The sequence below is a fragment of the Dendrobium catenatum genome, unplaced genomic scaffold, assembly GCF_001605985.2.
Source record: "Dendrobium catenatum unplaced genomic scaffold, ASM160598v2 fragScaff_scaffold_387, whole genome shotgun sequence".
NCBI lineage: Eukaryota > Viridiplantae > Streptophyta > Magnoliopsida > Asparagales > Orchidaceae > Dendrobium > Dendrobium catenatum.
The window spans coordinates 216857-242415 of record NW_021318849.1 but is presented as its reverse complement, the minus strand read 5'-3'; the positions used below and the strand labels follow the sequence as shown (position 1 = coordinate 242415).

Genomic DNA, 25559 nt, shown 5'->3' with positions numbered 1-25559 from the left:
TAATTGGGCTGATAAATCTGCCATCTTCAACAGGACAATGCTTTATTATGGCAGTAATAGACTACTTCTCGAAGTGAGTAGAGCGGCTCCATTCAAAGAAGTCACACTTGAGCATATAATCAATTTCTTTATCCATAACGTTATTTATAGATTTGGTGTGCCACACCACATAATCTTGGATAATGATACAGCTTTTAAAAGTACAAAATTTATAAGTTCATTGATCTGTATCAAATCGATTGGCGGTACATATCAATATATAATCCAAAAGGATATGGCCTAGTGGAAGCCTTCAACAAAACACTAGTAAAATTGCTAAAGAAGCTCTCACCAAGAATAAAAAAGAGAGTGACATATGAAGATGGCAGAAGCACTATGGGTATATCATACAACCTATAAGATGCCAACCAAAGCTACTCTTTATTTATTGGTGTTTAGAGTTGAAGTAGTATTGCCACCAGAAGTTGAACTATCATCACTCCGGGTAGCAATCCATAATGATCTAAATGTAGAGAAAAATGCTTGCCTGAGAATGAAAGAGCTCGACCCACTATATGAAGTTAGGTTACAAGTTCAACAAAACCTAGAAATATATTGAGGAAGAATGGCAAAATCCTTTGATTGGATGGTGCATCCTCGGGCATTTCAAGAAGGAGAATTATTCCTGGTGCTGAGAAGGCCAATTATCTCACACCAAAAAATTATGACAAGTTTGTATCTAATTGGGAGGGCCCCTCTGTCATCAAGAAGATATTTCAAGGAGCAGCTTATCAGTTAATCGACCTGGAAGGTCAAAGACCTATGCCGCTGATCAACGATCGATATCTAAAGAATTATCACATATAAAATTGCCCAAGAAAATGTTATGGTCAATGTGTTATATATTTTTGTACATATTTGTTATAACATATGCATTTCATATTTTAAAATTCTCTTATGTTACGAGAATGCATTTCAAATGGGGGTATTTTAAATATCTATTCAGGTCGACATCGCACTATATGCCAAAATCTCCAAAAAAATATTCAAAATCTCCCTGCGAGATAGAGGATATTTTATATATATTATTTGGGTTAACATTGTGCTACATGTTAAGATCCCCAAATAACTATTTAAAAAATTTAAAATTTTGAATTTATTCTAGTTTGGAATGTCTCTGCAAGATAGGGGCATTTAAATATTTATTCAGGTCTATATCACGCTGTGTGTTGAGATCTCTGAATAAATATTTAAAATTATCAATACAAATATTTATTTATGTTGAAGAATGTAATCTCTTTTTGAAAGTATATACAAGTGATCTTTTGAAAGTTCGGGTCACCACCTTCTCTAACGTAGCAAGATTTGAAAGTCAAGAAAGAGACTTTCATGACTACATACTCCAACAAATTAAACCAAAATTGCTTGAATTCTATCAACAGCCTAAACCTTAAGGTTTGAATAGGTGTAAAAAGCTGGATCCAACACGGCCAACTATGGACGGATCATTGGTAGCTCCATCTATTAAATAAGCCATAAGAAAGGACATATTAGCGAAACCCCCACTTTTTCAACTTATTAGTTGGGACTGTAGGAAGTACGAAGGTTAATTTGACTCAATAAGTTCAAGTGATCGTAGTCTACCAAATTCTCCTAATTAACCAGAGAATCAATGTTCTAGTGGGGAGGAAGTATCGTGAGTTACTACAAAATATGTATAGGCTCTAAATCTTCAACCATAAAAGAGAACTCCAAATCAATCAACTTCAATAAAATCAGCATTAGGAAGCACATTTCCCATAGCTCAAATCTAAAGCCTGAATGGGTGTAAGATGTAGGATCCAACAAGCCCAAATATGGTCGGATCGCTGGCAGCTCCATCTACTCGATATGCCATAAGAAAGGTCGTAGTAGAGGAACCTCCATCTCAGCAACTAGAGGATGAAGAGCTACTGAATCTTAGCTCTCCCAATCTGATGAACTTAAGTAACTTAGATTAAAGTCTCCTCAATTGGTTAAGGATCAGGGTACTACCTGCATTTCATACTATCGAATAAATATGAAACCTACAAATATTTAAAAATTTTAATAAAGCATAAAGTGATGATCGAAGGAACTTTTCATCAACAAGTCCATCAAAGCACAAAGCAAATGACTAAAAAAATATTCTATAATTTATACGAAGCCTAAGGCTAAACTAAGAGGATTTGGTCATCAATAATTTTGTTATACACAAAGCTCTTGATCGATGACTTTTCACCACCAACCTAGTATAAACCTAGGGTTTAGGTTACCGGCTTCTGTTCCTTCATCGATTCAACAAAAGTAAAAAGCATAGGGCCGAAGATACAAAAATAACTTGATAAGTTAGTAAAGACAAATAAGGTAATTCTTTATCAATGTCCATGACACAAAGCATAGTGTAGAAGGAACTAAAATCTTAGGATCCAAGCTAAAGCTATGAAAAGAAACATCCTAAATGATGTCTACAAGTGTCTTTAAAGACTGAGGGTATTTTAAAAATTTATTTGAGTCGACATCATGCCATCTGTCGAGATTCTCAAATAAATATTTAAAATTTATTGTCAAAATTTAGTTAAAGGTGGGAAGAATGGAAGATCCTTAATAAACTGAATGTTCCATCAAAAAGAAGGTATAAATTGGGTAAGATACAATCAGTTTATGAGGTAGCAAAGTCCCGCAATATGATGTATCTACAAAGCTTGGACAAATTTTGAGCAACGCCTATATATATATATATGGCAGAAATGTCAAATCCATACATGATGGTGGCAAATAAGATTGTCAAATAGATATAAAAATACTAGAAACTAAAGCGATGATTGTGGCCAAAGAAGAGAAGGAGGTATCAATAATATATACTACCATTAACCCACAAGGTGATGCTTTAACAACCTAAGTATGAAGTAATCTATCACTCTCTTATGGATCTCTACTTAACAAGATCTAACATATCCATAGTATTATTGACTATAAGTGCATTCAAAGAGCTATGAAGACATCAAGATAGACTCTTTGAGATCTAAAAAATGAAGCCCTTAGCATGAAATCCAAGCAATCTTTTGGAGATCTACTAAATGAAAACCTATGTGTGACATTTAGAGAATATATATGGAGATCCATAGTGTCATTAAACATGCAACAAATGTGATTTATTTTAGACAAGTATCACATTTATTGGGAGGCATTTATTGACCTCTGTGTAAAGCACAAAAAAAATTAAACCTCATATCCCGTCAAAAATCTCTTCAAAATCTACTCGAAATCCCACCGAATCACTATGCACTCGACACCATTCGCATCTTCACGTGGGATTCCAATTCAGAGCTCCTCGATCGCTACTCTCCAATGTCTTTAAAAGCAAACTGAAACCTACAACCTTCTATACACGTTCATCCACTAGTAAAAGCTTCCATAATCCTTCTCTATTCCTGACTCCCCCTTCCTTTCTGATCTCCTTACCATCATCTACCGATCTCCATAGAAAATCGAGATCAACCACCTTCTGACCTCCAAGCCATCGCCTATGCCAAAATCTGTGACCAAACCTCCACTATGTCCGATTCCATACCCAATCGACTCCACCCTGACCTTTCTCTCTGCCCTAGCTGAAGTACCCGCTCCCATTTCCTTTCTATACCTGCCGACTTAACCTCCCCCGATGAAGTTCCTTCTTCTTGTCGGTTCAAAAGTTACAAAATTTTGATTTGAAATAATGACGGGACCTCACTTTCTCTGAAGGTAACTTTCTCCCTTCAGTGATCACTACAAAAAATTAACTTTTAGGGACATATATATTGAGGCACTTTTATTTAAGTTCCTTAAGAAGTAATTATTAGGGCATAAACTTTTTCGCTCTAATTAACATAAGATTTAGCGGGCGGGAACGACATCGTGCGATAAGTTATGGTGTTCGCCTCTTCTCGTTCTTTCATCGCTCTTTCTCTTATTCAACTGTTCGCGAAAGATTTCCCTATGCGTGTTCTCTTCATTTTTCATTACTAATTCTTGATAACCGCTGCCGCGACATCACAATCGCGAAATTGATCGTTGTTGCGACATCACAATCGCGACCACCGCATCAAGTAATATGATTTACTCACCAGCGTCAATCCTTTGAATGTCGATTCGCCAATGTCTATGGATAAAAAAATAATTTCTTCTTTCCTCTTTTGATTTCTAGGGTTCTTTAGGTTCTTTGTTTTACATTGCTAATACTGGTTGATCGTTGTGCTACATCGACAATCGCCTCAACTGCATTAGGTAAAATGCTTTTAATTCTGCGTTCCTTCTTTGTTGAATGGTGACTATCTACTGTTCAAAAATTCTATCTTCTTCGCTCTTTTAATTTTTAGGGTTCTTTACTTTCTTGTAATTTCTGAGCGATCGACGGAAGGCCGACTTTGAAAGAGGTAAATTTTTCGTTGATCTTGAAGTTTATTCGGAGGCTGGTTTGATTTTAGTTCTTTTCATTTTCATATTCAATTGGTCGCTTCCTGCTAATTGAGAGTTTATAGTGCTTTAATCTACTTGATTATAGTTTAAATGGCAACATTGCATAACTCTTTTTTTTTCTAACATTTTGATATCAACAAGTCTATGTATTTTAAATACATTCATGACAAAATATGAATTCCTTCCTTGCTTTTCTATGCTCAGTGTTGATATTGTGTCGTGGTTATTTGTTTGGGAATGATGAATAAAAAATACTCTTACAACCGAAATTTGTTTCGGGGCGCTGCCCCCAGAAACCCCTGTAGGGGCGTTGCCCCTTGACCCCATGACCTGACCGGGCAGGTCGAACCCCGCTAGGGGGTGCTGGTCCCTTTGACCCCCGACCATATGATAGTTTAAAAGACCAATTTTGAGAATTTGCACTTAATTAAAACTAGATCTATAATTATATCATCTTTATTTTGTGCTCATATACATAATGCAAGAAAGACTATCTTATATCCCTTTTTAATTTGGGTGAAAGATGTGTCTAGTACATTTTAACAATGTCCATCATTTTTCAGTTGTGCTTAGAGCCCAAACATCATTAAAAATTTGCATAGGACCACCCCTACCTCTGATCACATAAATAATATTTTCCACTGTTGTATAAGTATGACCAACAAGAGGTGATGGAGATCCAATAGCATCAATTTGCTTGAATTGTCTCGATTTTATATCAAGCAACAAAGTATAATTTCTTCATGCATGATGACCAACACCACCAAAACCACCAAAGATAAGAACTTCTTTAACTCCATTAATCATTAAGGGACTTGCCGAATGACCCCATAGAAAAAACCTCTCAATAGGTTCCCCCAGAATAGTCAATGCATCAACATAAAGAGACAACTTGTGCATTCATGGCATCATTGTTTATTAGTTCTCGATAAAAAATGAAATAGTTGTTGCCAAATCAGCCAAAAATAGCACGCTAAAAAAATTATTACTATAACTAATTGATATCGCTTCATAACATTTCAACAAAAGATCATACAATCCAACAAGTTAATTTTATGTGCAATCAAGAATAATATCCATAATTATATGATGACATAATACCTTTAACTAATTATGATTTAACTTCAAGTTGAACTGCCGACATCAAATTTCAACTCTCATGATCTTCATGAAGTAACACTCACAGCACCACCATATGCATCTAAATTAACTACAACTTTTAAAAACCACATACCAGCCCGCCTCTCACTAGTTCATGTCCGCATTTAGCAAAACCTCCCATAGTTTTCTATTTCTTTTCTTTAAATTCCTTGCATGCCCTTCCAATTCCTCAAAATCATATTTCTACCTCAATAGTTCTCTTCCTTCACTTTCTTATGCTATTGCTTAAAGTTATCACTGTTTAAATAACAAGATTGTTCAGATCTGGCATGTTTTTAGATCAAAACATGGCAAATTATTGAATGTAAATAGATTACGAACTATTCTAGCCTTATACTTGTCAAATAGCTCATTTTTTCTTCGCAAACACTTATTTGATGTTTTCTAATGTGGGAGCATTTTCAACCATTGAAAAGAAAATTTTGAGCCACTAAATACAAGCAATAAAGCACCAAGAAATCCAAAATCCTCTATAACTTGATGATTAATTAAAGCACTTCTGCATGCTATTCAGTCAAATTGATAAATAAAATAACAATAATACTCCTTCAAAGATAGGCATATAGTTGACCCTGTTAAAATCCAAAAGGGAAAGAAAACCAGTAAAAAGAAAACAAGTAAAAAAAAATCTTATAAGGAGCAGAACATGGCATTCCGATCCAACTTTTCACGCCAAGCATACAAAAGCTTGTAACCTGATAAAATTAAATAAGAAGAGTAAATGACTAATATATGTAAATCATTAAACAGAAATTACATAAAAGGAAATCTTTGTATTTCAATCAATAATCTTTTTTTTCTTTTCTCTAATTGTTAAGTAAAACAAAAGACATAAGAAAGGTTGATGGCGAATTCAATCTAGATCAAAAGTAAAATTATAGAGATTTTGACTGAACATTAATTTCGATTTGTTCCAGTTGATTTGAAAGTGGCTTTTTTATGTAAGTTAGCATGGCCGCATGGCTTGCTGTTTCAGTTTTATGTGAGGTTATAGCATAATTTAGATGATTTGGTTGTCTTTAAACCCATTTTAAATGTCATATAATATTTATTAATTTCTAGTAGGAAAAGACTCAATTGGTATGTGGTTTTTAAATAATGTTATTTCCTTCTAGTTCATGATTGATTTGTGTTAAATAAAAGTTGTTGACCTCATTTTTCTCAAGCTGTTGGGTTTATTTTCATTCCTCCGATCAAGTGGATATAAGCCCAATCAGACTCGATCAACCCGATTGAATCCCATCGAGCCTAATTTGAATCAGATCAAACTGAACATGATAGATTTGTGTTAAAACAGTATCAAAACACTTGAAAGCTCACCTTTGTTACATATTATGCCTTGCTCTCCCATATCAATTACCGCTTGACGACTCACATTGTTTATGCTGCTGTATTTTATTTTCAGTGCTCGACTCTATTCATGTTGTTCATATTTTGTCAATGTTGTCCTAATTTATTTCCTCTTGATGCAATGTGCAACTTACTTTCTATATAATATTTATTTGGGTAAATTATAAACAGTGGGATGAGATATAAGAGATTCTTCACGTTGGTTTTAATGAGCCAGGATGCTTTGGGCTTTCAAATGATGTGTTTAATACGACATGAAGATGAGTACGCATCACATAAATTATGTTACAATAATAATGTAGAAGACATGTCAAAAATGCTCAATGAACTGAAAAGATTTATGGATGAATAAAAAAATAAGTTTGACAGTATAAAATATATAATCAAAGAGTAGTTCAAGATAGATTTGGCAGTATAAAATATATAATCAAAGAGTAGTTCAAGATAGATTTGGCAGTATAAAATATATAATCAAAGAGTAGTTCAAGATAGATTTGGCAGTATAAAATATATAATCAAAGAGTAGTTCAAGATAGATTTGGCAGTATAAAATATATAATCAAAGAGTATTTCAAGATCAAGGAATGGAGGAGAATATGCCAATGGTCATCATAAGCTTATAACTTAACATTGTGTTAAAATTGAGACCACTCTATAGATAAAGCGAATATTGTAGGCATACATTAAAATGTATTGTGAGTAGTATTTACCTATGAAATTTTGTTGGTATGCATCTTTAAGTGCATTCAAGCTCAAATGGAATGTATCTTTATCTTAGATCCCTTCAATCAAAAGGATGTGCATCTATGTCTACTGCATAGTCCATGTTATTGCAAAACTAAGAAACACTAATCAATATTAAGCAAGCATACATGAAGAAAGGTCAGAAGATCTAATCCTAAAATACAAGCAAAGGCCTTATAGGACTCCCAACAACATAACTAGAAAATAACCATACTTTTCTACCCAGCTATATGCATGCATCTATGAACAAAGACTCATATAATTATATATGCATGTGTACAGGAATGTATCACAAAGTAATGAAGCACATACTGACCCATAAGAAAATGATGTAGGAAAATGTCAATATTTAGAATTTATCATCATAAACATATGAAAGCATTAAGGAGTTCAATAGATTTTAGCAAATGCAATGCCTTGTTTTAGCACTCAACAACTCCGCGCACATCTCTGATCATTTCCGAACCAAATTATTACTTTATTTCTCTTATGTTAGCAAACAAAATTTATGCAAAAATCATTCTCAATTGCTCAAATCTGTCATTATATTGTCTGATGGGGCTTAAAGCCTACTACTTCGATGAATAAAAAAAATTTCCATTATAGAATTTACTCATATGCAATATTACTATCATTGTTATCATATAAGATTTTATTTATTTTTTTATGAGTTCTTTTACTCCTTGCTTATTCACTTATTTATTTATAATGCAAATCAAAGAATTTACTCATAATTTCTAATATTCATTTCTCCTTTGTTATATGAAGGTTCTAATATGGAAATGAATAGAAGTTGGATGTATTGTTCAAGGAGTAATATGGTTTTTAAAGAAGGAGTTTAAAAAATTTCTAAATTTTGCATTCAGTTATTGGAAGTTCAAGTGAATGATACTATGCCCATGTAGAGATTGTAGAAATGGCATTTGTAGGACAAGAGATGATGTTGATAAGCTCATTTGCTTTGGAGAGGGATTCAAACCAGGATATTACTTGGACTGCTCATGAGAGAACTTCATTTAGAAATGACATGGATCACATTCTCTCAATGTAATGATGTTAATGATGAATATGGAAGGGCTATTAAATGATGCATTTGTTTGAAAGTAATACTGCATATGAACAAGAAGAAATTAATAAACCAAATGCGAATGCTTACAAAGTTTTATAAGTTGATAAGTGACTCACAAACAAGAATTAATTCCCAGATGTAAAAAGTTCTCAAAACTTGATTTTTCTTGTTAGGTTACTTCAACTTAAATGCCTTGGTATTTGTAATGAGTCAAGAATGAATGTGATATTTGTAATGAGTCAAGATGTGGCAGAAGTCATGTGGCACTTCCCATTAACACACAGATTGCAGAGATTGTCATGTCATCTAAAGACTGCATCATATATGATATGGCATAAAGAAGATCGCATAAAAGATGGTTTCATGAGGCATCCGACTGACACTCCAGCTTGCAGCACTTAGACTACCAGATACAAATTTTGCTGCAGATCCTAGAAATGTACGATTTGGTTGCATCAGATGGATTTAATCCATTTGACAATGAACTTCAACTCACAGTACTTGGCCTGTTGTATTTAGATTTAGGGCACCTTATAAGTGTCGTTAAGGAGAAATGACATGAAAAAATATATGTCATAAAGTTTAATTTTTAGGGCACATAAAGATGCCTAACCCTATTGCCAATGGCCACCTAAATGACACCATTATTTGATGCCCAATATATCATGTGCCCTAATAGATTATTATATTATGGCACTCTAAGGTGCATTAATAGCCATTATTTTTTTGTAGGGGATATTCTTTAGCTAAATCAAGTAAACCTGCCGAGCCGAGAGAGAGTTTTTCTTTATATATATATATATATATATATATATATATTATAATATTATATAATAATATATATATATATATATATATTATATAATATATAATATATATTATATAATAATATATATATATATATAATTTTTTATCATTAATAATTATTAATTATAATTAAGTATTACTATTTATAATTAATCATTATTTCTTATACTTATAATTAATTGTTAATTATAACTAATTAATTATTATTAATTAATTAATAATTATAATTCATTATTAATTAGTTATAATTATTAATTGTAATTAATTATTAATTAATTATAATTAAACTAAATTAATCATAATTAATTAATTAATAATTATAATTAGTTAATTAATCATGAGTAATTATGTATAGCTAATTATTTTCAATTATAAGTAATTGCTATTAATTAATTATTTAAAATTAATTACTATTAATTATAATTAATCATTATTAATTTTAAATAGTTAATTATTAATTATAATTAACTATAATTAATTATGGTTATTTATGTTTAATAATTATTAATGGTAAAAAAAAAAAAGAATATCAATGCTTGCCTTGATCTGGATGCCAACACTGTTGGTCCACTTATAAAGGTATAAGTTTCTAACTTAAATCCTACTCTTGGTGCTTGCGACGAGCCGACAAACCTCCCTACAAGCTCGCGTAGCATGGGGGGCATGGAAACCAGTGCGACACTTGCGACAAGGCATGTAATCCTCGAAGCTCTCATGTAGCGTGAGGGGGATAAAAATGAGTATCCATACGAGGAGAAATGACTATGCTCTCTTTTTAATAGGTACCGAAGACCCCTAAGCACACATGTAACTTAGGGAGGATTGAAGAAAATTTAGCCGCAATGTCACTCAACATCTACCTGAAGTGCTAATGTAGCATGGAGGGGATGATTGCCTCTTGGTTTTTCTCCTAAATGGGGGAGACGCCGGGAGGCTGCTGGATTTTTCAGTAAAAGTAAGAGACTTGGCACCAAACAAACATGACTTGTGTACTTGAATTCAGATGAACAGTTGTGGACTTGATTGAATTTAAAGGACAATAGGGGACCTATGAAATTGAACTAAGATGAACTCAAATGAATTAAAACCAAATTTGAACAAAATGCATTAAGAATTCAGAATTCAATCTCATAACAACAACTTACAAATTCAAACTTGATTTAAACGTGAACTTGATTGAGCACAATGAACTCAAGTGAATATGAACTTGCAATTTGAACAAATAGGGGACTCTTGAACTCAAACTCAAATGGGTATGGTGAACTTGAACTCTAACTTGATTGAATGAATGGGACTTTTGGACTTGATTTGAACATCAAATGAATAAGATTTGAACTAAATTGGAATTTGAATTAAGTTACAAGAAATTGAATTCCAATATTATAAATCCTTGAATGAAATAAAGATGCTAAAGTTGAGGTATGATTTTAATTTTCCATGTGCACTCGAGTGTATGTCAATAATCAAATGAAGGAGTTGTAGATTTTCAACATAAACTGCTTACGACTGATGGAAATGAATGTGACCTACCCAAAAGCAAAGATTAATTAGATAAAGAAACAATATACTTGCAATCAAAATACAAGACCTCGATGAAGTATCAAGGAATTATCGCATTGGTTGGAATGCAAATTGCCAATCAATAATAATGTTGATGTTATCATTCATATCACAAGTTAGATGAAAATTTGTCCATAGAATTTATCTTGATCATCCAAATAAATAACAATGAAAAAGACACAATGCAAGTGGAAAATAAACTCCCAATGCAAGTGAACGCTGAATAAACTCTCAAAAGCATGAACAAAGGATTTGTGGTGTAATGATCTGTCCAATACTACAACAAAGGATCTTCAACTTACACATAAGTATCATGAAGCCTGTAATTTCTAACATAATTCACTTGAAGATGACAAAGTTAAAGGGAATGAATGATTTGGTAACAAGGAAGTATGGAGCCCTTGAAACTTCTTAAGTCACCAACAGATAATGATGACTAGTGTGTAGCACTCATATAAGTTATGCAAGTATGATTACCTACAAATAATGGATAATATAACTGCAGAAGAGAGAATAACTTGGTTGCAAAGAACAACTTGAAAAAATTCTCAATGAATACCATTGATAGCAATGACATACATATAGTGTAGCATAAGATAAGTGCTAATGCTTGTTAAAGACAATAAGAAATTTCTCATATACATAACAAGCCTACAAGTGCTAATTAGCAACAACTAGTGGATGCTACGACACCCTTACAGTCAACAACCATGCAATGAAAGTCGAATGCACTGATCTTCAATAAGTAAAGGTAGGTGGAATGTAGCTGATATAAGCACTTATGAGTTATTATAGGATACTGGCCATATAAGTAATATATTACTTATAAGCAAATACATAAAGAATTGTAATAAATACACCTCACCTGCATCCAAATTTCATAAGCAATGAAACTCAAAGGAGATATATAATTTGATCACAGTTAAAAGAGAAAACATCTTTAGCAAATATATCTTCTACAAATAACGGCATATGATGTGTAACATTTACATAAATCACTCGAGCAAGGATATAATGTTATAATGAATGCAAATGCCTACTGCGACAAAAAAAGAATGGTTACATACACAACGGCACACCTATGAACCACTGTAAAGGACCTTTAATGTATATGATACATTATCTACAAGTAAATATGGAAAGAGAAGCAATGAAAACAAATAATTGTGTGAAGATGCAGAGGAATTTTAGCAAATGCATTGCCCCATAACCAACAACAATACACAATCAAATGCATGAAATCACTGAATAATACTGTTGGAAGTTAATGTGTGGAGTTCACACGAATCATGCAAAAAGATATGGAAGCCCCTGCTACATCCATATACAAGCACTGATAAAGGGTTGTAGATGTCAGAAGACACAGCAGTTTTCCCACAAATTGCTATAAAGGACCTATAGTATACCCCGTGTGTATCCATAAGTAAAAGACAAAGTAACTATATCAAATGCAAATGCCTGTGAGTAGCACTAAAAGATCTGCAATACATATAATCTCTATATGAATACAAATGTATGCACAACATGTGACCTATGGGTAGATGTAGAAAGACTTCAGTAAATGTAGTATCATGTAGTCAATTTAAATCTACAAATGAATACATCTACCTATAGCAATAGTGGATGTATTATAAGGACTAAAAATAACAGAGAAATACATAAAGAATGCAGCAAATGCAAGTTCCTACGAGCTTCTGCAAAGTAGGAAATTCATAAGTGCCCTACAATCCACCTGGGGAAAGTAATAAATAGTGCACGACAGTCTACCTATATAAAGCAGCAAACAAATCAATTCAAAAGCTGCTACGTCATGCCACCAGATCCTCAATATTCATATAAGCGAACATAAGGCATTTATAAATATTTCAAAATACTCTCGCACATGTACTGTACTTTGTATAAACATAGGTATACAAAAGGGGTAAGTGCAATCAACATCGCATGGGCCCGATGAGCATGTTATTAGTACACACATGACATCTAGGGATGTTATGCTAGTCAATAAGTGAATTCATGTTTGATCATGATCCTTCTATACAAGTTAATAGGGGTTGACAGGGTTCAAATCATCGGGCAAATATATGGTGTTGGGGACTGATATATTTATTTTCATACATTCATATTAGGCCTTTAAGGCCTATAAAAAAGGAAATTCATAAACAAAGGCATAAAGCAACAAACTTGATCCCTTATCGACAAGTTAATATGGTTGATAAAGTTTAGTAAATGAAAATGACTGTACACCCTTATGATGGCTGTGTTAAACAAATAGCTCAACCGTTGGGGTTAATTCAAAATGTTTCAAATGCTTCCCAAATACCTATGAAACTCAAAACTCTAAAATTCCAAAATCCAATATATATAAAACATAATCTAACCATTCAAACACTTAAAGCAAAATCTATACACCCTCTTTAATAATTTGTCCGAGCTAATGCCTTGTCAAAAATATCACTATGATCCATTTTCAAGTAATTTTCTGCAAGTGAGGATGTGGTATGTGTCCTCTAACTGGTGGTTTTACTACCAAATGACACCACATGATAAACAGTTATAACTAGGGGCCCTCTGAACCGAATGGTTTTGCCGCCAAATGGCACCACAAAATACCTATTATAGCTAGAGCCAATACATTCCTTAGTGTCATCAAATCCTTGAGATATGAATCAATAGGATAAAATTGATAGGGCACAAAGTCCTCTATTAGCTAAGGTGGATTCAAATTTATCCCATTAGACAAATATTCACCCTAAGTATATAAGGTCCCCTTGGATAAACCAACCCATGGCTGCTAACAAGGATCCTTCCGTCAGGTTTGGTCAACTACCTCCTATGACTAAGTTAGACCATGGAACATGATGGCCCAGGACGATGAAACCAAGGGATCTTGATTAGGCTCATCATCCATTTCCCTACCATCCGCTTTAAGTGCAAGATGGTAAAGTTTCAAATTTTAAATATCAAATTTTCATATACCCAAATTTCCAACATCAACCCTTCAAACTCCAAACTCATGCTGCTACTATATGACAGATAATACGTATATTTCTATGTATCTGGTTGATGACTAGCCTTAATCGAAAGTGCTTTATCGTTATCGAAAGGGGTAATTAACTATAGGTACTTGCGCTTATAAGAAACTAGAACTCAGATCATAAAGTCCTCACAAAATGAGGACGAAATCTCTGGGTAGTGTCTTATCTACAAACTCATATGTTTTCCAAATTTTACCCCGGAACATATTCCGTTAGAACTCCCCCGAAAAGAAAAGCAAGCGGGCGGAGGCCGGGGCCAAATTTTCGGAGCCCACAACATGATAACATCGTCAAAATCAAAATAACATCATATTTATAAATACAAAATATAAATTTTATGACTTAAAATTCCTCTTAATCATGTCTTTGATAGATAATATTCCTGTATAGTCTTTGTCAAATGACTCATCGTCAACTTTGCCACTCATTTGAAACAATTGCAATCATGCTTAGATCAATTTCTAGGACCATTATAACATTTTCTTCCACACTTGCAGCCTCAAAAGGAAGTAAATATCAGACAATGAAACTCATAATTGACTTAAATTCTTCTTTGATGATATAGTCCTACAGATCAATGAAGAGATCAAACAAAAGCTTCAAAGCTTAGGCAAAAAATAAAAAATAAAAAAAGCCAAATAATAGGTTAAAACAGCAAGCTTCTTTTTAGGAGCAAATGATCAATTAGCAAAACATAGTTTCCCCACCTATTTCGAAAAGAATGTGCATCTAATTACATTTAATGTTGTACGATCCCCTTAGCAACAGAAATTGATCCATCAAATTGTTTAAAATGTATAAAAATGATATGAGCCGCTAAATTTTTTTTTTTCATTTTCATAGCAGTAAATTATATTATCTGAGCAAACTGATGCGTTATATCCAACACCATCCAGTAACAATAAAGCAAACTCGCTTATATTACACAAAAAAACAATATGTTTAAGGGTGCGTTTGGGACGGCTGCAGCTGTCGTTAAAGTAGGTTGTGAAATTGTTGTACAGAAAGTTGCTTCTTAAAGTTGCTTTATATAAATTATTATATTTTGTTTGGATAGCATAACTGTAGAACTGCTGTGCTACAGCTGTATGGGAACAATTTACCTTTATACCCTTATATATATTTAGATGAAATGTATATTTTTTTTAAATTTAATTTTTTTAATGTATATGATAATCAACTAACAATTCTAAATCAAAATTGTATCACTTCTTAAGTTGGTACAATTTTTTTAAAAAAAATATTAAAGCTGCCAAATTTTTTTTAAAAATATTGTTGTAAAAAATAAATTTTTATTAAAAATATTTATAAGTCGTACAAAAAATAAAATAAAAAAAATTATAATTACTATTTCAAAAAGCTACGTAAAAATTTTTTATTCATGCCTTAATGTGAATGCTTTTGATAAATTTTGAATAAAATATGTTAAAATTTTTGTTATTTCACTTCTACGAAGTTGACAAATACATCTAAGAATATATGAATTTCAACTTGAACAAGGAGAAATTAAATAAAAAAGCTGAAAGAAATTAACATTAATGATCATGGCATGTATTAGAGCACAGACACTTTTGGAATTGAAATCATAAAATTGCTATGATAATGAACGAAAATGACAGCTACAACCTACCAAAGCCTCATGCATCCATGTCGGTGGTACACCGAGGTCTGCAATAAACCTTTTTTGTGTTTCACTCGTCCTCCAGGTCTCACAGTACTGTGATAAATTTTCCTTGATTAGATTGGCCTGTATATATCGGAATTCAGCATGGTAAGGCATGTGGATGGCAACATAAATTGCCCAATGGCATAGCCCTAGACTGCTAGACACAGCAGCTGTGAAACAAAACTTATATCAACAACATGAAGTTCCTTTGAATTGAAAACACCTATCGACTCTAATATAGCTTGTTGATGCCAAATCATGTGGCAATTAAGTGGATCAAATGTGGAAGAGAAGGCGCTAAACATAATTTTTAGAAGACCAAAGGCCTTTACTCCATTAGCATGAAGAAGCATAAGATAATAACCAATGTCTACATACTACAGAAGGTTCATTTCACTCGAAAAAAAATGCAAAGAGAAATACATACAATATCCAAATAAAATGCCTTTTGCAGTTAAGGCATATTACATGCTATCAAACATATGAAACTTCCTAATTAATTTCATCCATCAATGCATCTGTGATTTTCTCTCGTAAATGGACCATCTCCTCTGCTCCTTCACCATCTCATACCTCCCGATTAAAATCATTCCCATCCGTCTCTACTACTGATTGCCCAATTCTATACTCATATGCCTCCTCTGGTATATATGTTCCGTCCGCATCACATATATTGAAATCAGGGTCTTCCCGATTGGAATGTCGACGTATGTAATTATGCAATGTCATGGTTGCTATCACTATTTTTATTTGTTTTTTTAATGAATATGTAGGCATATCTCGTAGTATGACCCACTTCTTCTTCCAAACACCAAATGATCTCTCAATTACACCTCTTAAGGAAGAGTGCCGCTTGTTAAAAGTTTCTTTCCTCCCACGTAATAATTGGCTTCCTCTTTCAAAATCAGGGATATGATATTTGGTATCTGGAAATGGCTTCAAAAATCCCCGTTGCATCGGATAACCAGCATCCTTGGGATATCACCAAATTGAGGATCGATAGGCTTGATCAGAGAACATGAAAATTTCACCAAAGCCTCCAATCCAATAGAGAAATACCTACTGATTGTCTCTGTAGAGTGTTGAAACCGCTCACATATGGACCTTATTGATTCATTATGCGATAAAATATATAAAGTAATCGCAAGTACTTCTCTGCTTGTTGTCCTTGATGATCCATGGAGATGATGAACACATTCCAATTCATACAATCGATCTAAAAAAATTGTTTGAGACATACGAAACATATTATGAAACCTCGTTGGATGACCTTGTAGTAGCTCTCCAATCCATTTGTCTCCTCTAGATGACGATGTCATACACGGTGTCTTGCAAATATATGTTTCATAATACTCATATATAACACATATTGCCGCAAGTATAATCTTTTTAATATTTGCAATATCGGCTGACTCACTTAAATTCTCATTACATTCCATTCCTGCATATAGATAGTAATAAGTATTAATAGATTATTTCTATAAACAAGTATTATGCTACCCTACGGAACTTGTTCTATATATTAGAGAAAAAGATCAAATAAAAGATAGCAAACAATCTTGCTTTTCACGAAAAGACCAGTACTAAATAAATCAGTCAAGTACGTGCATTATATGGAAAGCTTGAGCATGCATACAGAAATTTAAAATCGGCAGCCGAAAAAGTGAATAAGCAAAGTTCTCCACACATCTGCATCTTCATTAATATATTCTTTGCAAAGATGAAGAGCTTTTTCAGTACGGCAGTTGATGCAGTAAAATATTGCCGGACTTCCAGCTGAATATGATATTTCTGCCTTGATAAAGGATTTAACAAAAAATGACAAAATAAAAATAATTAAGATGACTTTCATGATTGCAGATCCATACAGGTTTCAGTCATTCATTTACTCAATTACAATAATATAATTCTACTCTTCGTCATCCCAATTCATGCCTGGATCTCAAACAATGCAATGAGCATAATGAACCATTTCATCAATGTGATTTCTGAAAAGCTTCCATAGGAGAGCTCTCGCCTTGGCTGCTACAACAAAAAGTCAACCATTACCACTCGTGATATTCAAACTTTTGGGCGCCTTGTTATTCCTAATGAGCTGGCCAACATCAGCTGGATATGATATTCCATGCTGCCATTAGCCAAACCTTCGAAAGGGGTAATGCCAGGATAAGCCTTCAAGAAGGTAAGAAATTTCCTTAGTTTAGTATATTTATTTATTTTGTTTCATACATGATATCACCAACTCAGTTATACCAAATAAAATACAACTTTGATGACAAGAATTATATAACATGAAAGGATAAAATTATAGATCGAAGGTCCTCATCTTCATTTATAACAAAAGAAAGACATTGCTGTTTCAACAACATAAGATAAACGTAACATCTTTCAATTGTTGTAGTAAAAAAAATATTACAAACTGTTCAGAACAACACAATCAAAATACAAAAGTAATGTATAAAACACATTTACTAAACTAATGTTTTTAAAGAAAAACATAAATATCCAGGAAACTATGATGTTGTATCATTATTTCCGTAGCAATATCGAAGATAATTAACTCTTCGATCAGGACAAATTGACATAAAAATTTATCGCTTTGTTGGATCCTCGAGAAGCTTTGTACTAAACAATTACAGTGGAATATCTTCAAATGCTTCAGTTGTTTCTTCAAGAACTTTAATGGCAGCAGAAAGGGATGGAGTATCAGTTACTGACTTTGATGCACTAATTCCAGAGGTAATATTTGTGCAAGAATTTACAAGCTGAGTTATTTGTCTTCTTAGAAATGTTGAACCAAATATTTTTTCCTTCTACCGGTTGACGTTGTAGATGAAGGACGTTTCAATTGGCTATAATCATTGATGCTTTCAAGATTTTGTGAAGGATCTTCAAAAGACTCAAAACATATATCAATGTGTTCAGAATATTCAGTATCAATTTCATGGTTAAGTCCCTGGTTTGGAGTCCAAGCATGATCTCTGGTAGCAACAACACCTTGGAACATAAGATCTAGCTTATCTTCAAGCTCAGGATCAATGCCACTGTATCTAAACTTTTTTGCATTTGGCACTACCTAGAAAGAAATATTCAATTTATGGAATTAGAAGACCTAACATGAAGGTTGAATTAGACTAATATATGAAACGTATAAAATTATTATTTACCTCTAATTTTTCTTTCCACCATTCATCAGGTGCGTCAATGATTTTCTTCCTAGGATCCCAACCAAGTCCACTGGATCCACGCTTCAATTCTTTCCATAATTTCCAATCTTTTTTTGGCTGGTCCCATTTATTTTTTAACTGAACTTTATCATACTCTCTTCTAGTTTTTTAAAAAAATTCTTATTTAAATTCGTCCAACCCTCTTTATTGAAGTGTGTAGTTGGTCGATTGCCGAGTTCAATATCTCTTAGACATAAATCACAAAATATAATCTTCACATCTTTCTCCCATGTTGCGGAAGACCCACCATCCTTTGGTTTACCCATTGAATTTATTAATCGCTGTAAGTGGAAGCTTTTATTTTGAAATTTAGGCTAATTTCCTCCAAAATCACGGAGAAAATACAATCGATCACAATCACCCTGCAGATGAGGGCAATTCAAAATGTCATGCTGCAAAAAATTCTCATATCATACGTTTTCAACCAGATCTTATCAATATCTTTGGCAAAAAAAATCCTTTCAACCACTACATTAATATTAAAACTCTTCCTATAGAACAAACAGATCTAAAAAAAATCTAAATGTAAAAAAGATGACGACCTCACCAAAAAAACCTAAAAAGAAGAATATCACATGTCGGGTGCCATGATAGAATCAAAATTATATGCGATCATCTCCACAAACAAATATTCAGACAAAGGCAGCGCATTTAACAAGGAATCCACTGAAACGAAATTGAATATGCTAATATTAGAGAGAGCGGGAAGATATAAGAAAATAGCAAAAAGGGCACAATAGAATTGGGAATGCGGTGTCGAAAATCAAAAATACTATTTTTTGAATTGAACAAACAAGGAAAAGCACCAAATCCTTCAGTTTTATTCTATTGAATCCCGAATAACCCGATCCACCCATGAAACCAAGCATGAAGTTGCACAGAGATAAATGTAGAAGCTTTCGCACCTTTAGTTCTCTTAGCTTAAGCTTTGTAATCACTGTATATCCACAGTTTCTTGATTTTTCCCAGCAACTCTATCAAGATCGAGATCCGAGACAGAGACGACCGCCTAGGGCTTCGGGTATGATAGTTTAAGGAAGGAAGAAAGACTACCTTCACTGCAAGACCTTCTATCGTTGGTTCCAATCGGGTCACAGTGAGCGAACTCCCGTTTTGCTAAACTTCCGATTCAACAAGCATCGAGGGTGGCGGAGACGAGTGCTTAAGCAAACCTTCGCCGATCACAGTGAGCGAACTCCCTTGCTTAACTCCCGATCCGACAAACAGGAACTTGTCGAGGGTGGCGGAGATGGAAGCGGAGGAGGATTCGCCTGGTATAGAGGAAATTTGTGAGGCAGTAAGGGCAATACCGTATTTAGCATATCTATGAATAGCGGGAAGCAGGCGAACCGCAGAAAGCTTTTCACGGATGTGAGAAGAAACCACGAGACGTGAAATTGTCGAGAACGGAGCGCCATCAGTCCGTCCCAAACGACCTCTCGGTTGTGTTTGGTAAAGCACAGCAGCGAAACACCCGTCCCAAACGCGCCCTAAGTCGATCACTGGTACAAGTCGCAAAAGTAATTTTTTAAGTTCCAAATAACAATTAAGTTACAAATAACATTTACGAAATATTTAAATGATTAAAATTTAGTATAACTAAAGTAAATTTTTATGTTCCAAATAACATTTATGAATTTGAAATATTAATCATTCAAATGTATTAATAGATCATGTAAGATATAACAAAATAAACTCTATTCATTAAATTATTTCTGTTTTATTCCTTTTTTTTTTCAGATAATCATATGCTCAAAAGACAATGAAAAGTTCACTAGAAGAAATTCAGTGTATATTTTAATATATTATTAAAATTCATATGAGAATTTATCCTTTATCAATAAAGCATAAATTTTAAATATATGAAAAGAAATGGAAAACTCAAATATACATATTCTTATTGATACGTCATGCAAAAATTATCTTGATCGGGCACTAATCTCGAGGCAAACCCTAGTTGGAAACTTCAAAAATTAATTTCGGGAGCATATGAACTCCGATTTCAGCGAGCTTACAGTCAAACTGAGCGTCTCGGAAATACAAACCCAACGACACCAAGATCAACCCAATCCGAGTAAATAACGGTTTATAAGCAAACACAGAAAAAAAATTGTGACATAATTCTTTTAATTGACTATATGATCATTTTGAAAATATAATATAATAATTAAATATTTCCAAAAGAAATCTGGTCCTGTAAAGTTTTACCCTCATTACCTTTAGCATACATACTCCAGAGGACATCATTCTCATCTTCAGACCATTCATGGACGCAACAGTTAAATATCTCATTCGCATTCGTCCTTTGCTCCAACAGAGTGTCATCGGGTCGTGCTATGCAAACATGCATTCTTCGACTTGCATCATTGAACATTTTTTTGTTGGGGATACCTCGACGCATTTTCATACATGTCCAAAATATTCTGAATAACTCAAGTAAAATCTTCATAAATATATTTCATATGTCTATGCATCCTTTAAATAGTTGAGAGTAACTTATCTCACTATTACTTAGAGACAAAAATTATAATATGACTTGATTTGGCCTTATAACGTTATAGATCATCTGATGTGATAGACTATTATAAGCTACATGACATGTTAATGCACAATGAACAAAATGTTATAATGATGTTATGCTCTGAAGGATGTTTGGACAGAGGAATCTAATATCCACATCAAGTATAGAATAATTATTTTTTACAGAGCTATCATATTAGGAATGGACTATTAACTGTTACAAATTAAATACTTACATATTTATTGAATAAATTAATTTAATACAAATGAAATACAATATAATGTACTTAATACGTAATTTAAATCATGTTTTATGTAATAACTTATTTAAATATATAGCAAATTGTATACATATTTAGTATAAATTATTCATAAATGAATTTATAATTATTTTATTTTAATTAAATTTAAAAATAAAACAAGTTTTATAAATAATATACTATTTAAGTTTTGTGAAAAGAAATTATTACTCATGTAGTAAACTAAAAATAAATATTATTAATTTCAATCTTAATTTACAAATTTATTAACAACCAATTCACTTAAAGTATTCTAATTATTAATGATGAAGTGGTAAATAAATTTTTTTTACACATTAATTAATTTTTTTAAATATAAGAATAATTTTATTTATATATATGACACAAAATAAAATTAAATTACTAAGATGATATTATAAATCAAATATACATAAAGTTAAACTACAAACCGAATAATCAAAATATTGTTTCTACTGAAATCGGACATTAGAGCGTCGATTTCTATTGAAATCAAAACTTAATTATCTGGTTTCCAATTTGGCCATGTTTCATAGCCTCTATCAATGAATAGGCCTTCTTTCAACCGCTATAGGAAAATCCAAATGAAAATTTTGTTGAGATTAAACTCTTATATATCATTCTCCCCTATTATATTCATTATTTGATAATAGTTATCCATATATAGGTCCTCTTAGGCTTCGTAGGAGAATATGGATGAGCTATTTTTAAGATTAAACACTTATAATTCTCCTTCTCTTCACTAAATTATATTCATTTTACTTGCAAAGAGAACTCCACAAAATAATTTTATTTTGCATAGTGGAAATATCCATCACAGCCCTTACCCCCCAGATATAATGCAAATACAATTCAGTCTTGAACCCCTTACAAACATATTTTTTTGTTGTGGTGTAACTCTCTTTTTCTCCCTTGATCTTCCTTCTCCCTAGCTTTCTTATCAGATGTTTGCATAATAAGAAGAAGCTTGAGTTGAAAAGTATGTGTACTATTTGAGCAACCCCCCTTTCATTTGCAATATGTTTTCCATTAATTTTTCCACAAGAAACTCATGCTGAGAAGTAAAGGGGAGAACATTCTTTTTAATAGAAAACCTTCATAGAGGAAAAAGTAAGGGACCTAATATTGTCTAACAATTTTTACCACTTCAAAATGAAACAAAAAGATCATATAGTCCCAAAAAGTAAAAAGAGTGTTAGTGCAAGATTATAAAATAAGCTATTAAAATTACTGTGATGACATCAACTATTGTATTTTTTGTAATTAGATATCCAATTATAATAGATGTTGCTGACAATAATTATTATGAAGGCTTTTTTTGGGAAAACTTCCTTACTATTTTTTAAAGTAATTTTCAAGTACAAAAGTATTTTGTAACTATTAAGATTTTAATTATTGAGATATTATTTGTTTTTCCTAAGCATCCCACAATTTTGGTCTGTTGATGTAACTTCCTAGGAATTCATCAATCCCACGATTTCTCTAGGATAAACACACTTAACTGTGAAGTTTCTTATTGAAATTTCAAACATTATTTCAAAAGATATCTCGATGTTTAAGAATTTAGCTTCTGTTGACCTCTGCTAGCAAATCCAAAAGAAACAAAAAATAGAAGCTTAAAAGATACATACCTCTGCCATGAATCCCAAAAAATTTGTTGAAATACATGTGCTAGTGGAGCCGTTCGTGTCTCTATCCCAGAAATACTGCTAGTATTCTGCGATCCGTAGCCCCTCTGCGTCTTTAAAATGAACTCGAGTCGTAGCCCTTCTTCTTCTTCCACGTGCACAAGGGCTGAAGCTTACCTCCACTTTTTTTATGAGCTCCTTCCAGCCTCTGACTTTCCCTACTCAACTCATCCGACTACAGCAAGCCTAACGATCTCCTTACCTGAACTCCACCTAACTTCTTCCTCCATTCACCACATTCGACCCCCAGTCCGACCTCAACCTTGCCTTCTCCCCATTCCTCCCATCACCCTTGCTCTGTTTGTATGCCTGAGAGAGAGAGAGAGAGAGAGAGACATCTTCCTCCTTACCTCAACCGATATCTTCCCTACTGCCATCTACCCTAGTGCCTGTAACAGACCTTCACAGGGATAGTAGCCAAAATCCTTGCAAAACTTACGATAGACCCTCACCTCTTGCTCTTCCCGATCTCTAATTAGCAAGTCAAAGCCCACTGACCTGCATACCAATCGATCTGCCCTATCCTGTTGCCGAATCCAAGCCCTGTACCCGTCAACCCCTCTACCAATTCTAAAGCCCAAACCCATCATCCACCTAAGCCACTTAAAACTTGCCTAAGGCCCACTTCATTACAAACCCACTACTTTAACCCACTCCAAAATCCATTAACAGGAAGTTCTTTTTATTTATTTATTATTATTACTATTCAATATTATCGTTTATTAACTCTTATATTAGCTAATGTCATTTACCTTCATTATTAGCTTTATATACATTTATATATGTATGTGTGCTTGTGAGAGGAAGACCAAAAAAAAAAAGGAAAAAAGAAAAAGAAAAGAGAAAAAAAAAGAAAGAAAGAAGGGGTTTCAAGAAAAGGAGAGAAAATACAACAAAAATAAGAGAGATTTTTTTCTACATTGACGTCATCTTCTTCGCCACTCATAAAGGTATAATTTTCTAACTCAAAAATCTCTCTCTCGAAGCTAGCGACGAGCTGGCAAAACCCTTAGCGCTTACGTAGTATAGTAGAGAGAGAAACAGGCACGGCACTTCTGACGAGGTGGGTAGTCCTCGGAGCACTCATGTAGCATGAGGATGATGAAAATAAGTATGCTTACGTGGCTCTATACTTGCGGGGAAAGTTAATTGTAATCTTTTAAATAGGTACCAAAGACCTCTAAGTGCTCATGTAGCATTTTAGGGATTGAAGGAAATGCAGCCGCGGTGTCTACGGACATCTACCTGAAGCGATCATGTAACATGGAGGGGAAGGTTGCCTCTTGGTTTTTCTCCTAAATATGGGAGACGCCGGGAGGCTGCCGAAATTTTGACTAAAGATACAATGGACTTGAGAAAAATTTGGACTTACATGGGACCTAATTTGAACAACAAGGACTTGAATAAATTTGTAACGAATGAGGACATGCTTTGGACTTAAATGAACAAATATAAGGGGAGTAACATGACTATAATTAAATAAGCAAGTGACTTAAACTAAACTCAAGAAAGAAAAGCCTGAACTTGCTACCCGAGCAAACAAAAATGAGCTTGAATGTGGACCAAAGTTAACAAGAATAAAGGATGTGCTTAAACTCAAACTCAAATGAAAAAGTATAAAACTTGAACACTCAACAAAAGACTTGAACAATTTGAACTTGAGCAAAAACTTGAAAGGATCGTGAATGACTTGTGGACTTCAACATGACTTGTAACAACATATTTTCAAGTAAGGATTAAATAAAGAAATGCAATAGTATGCTCATGCTTAACAAAATAAACTCTTTAATAAGCATTAAAGAATTCTCATTTTAATTGACAAGCCAATTCATCATGCATGGTGTTGCAGATCTATGGCTTATGATTTTGATGATAGCAAACATTTTTTGTTCTCTACAACTGCCTTATGTACTGATATTTCAGGTTTACACGATCAGACTGCAATTTGGAACCAGCTCAAGATTGGGTAGACTAGGTCTGAGTCAATTTGTACCCTTTT

General features: G+C 33.2%; 1 long non-coding RNA gene across 1 annotated transcript; it reads left to right on the top strand.

Annotated features, from left to right (window-relative positions):
- Positions 1 to 4018: 4018 nt before the first annotated feature.
- Positions 4019 to 5411, top strand: LOC114579429. Its single transcript, XR_003700402.1, has 2 exons — positions 4019 to 4263; positions 4356 to 5411. It is a non-coding gene; the product is annotated as an uncharacterized LOC114579429 (long non-coding RNA).
- The last annotated feature ends 20148 nt before the right edge of the window (positions 5412 to 25559 follow it).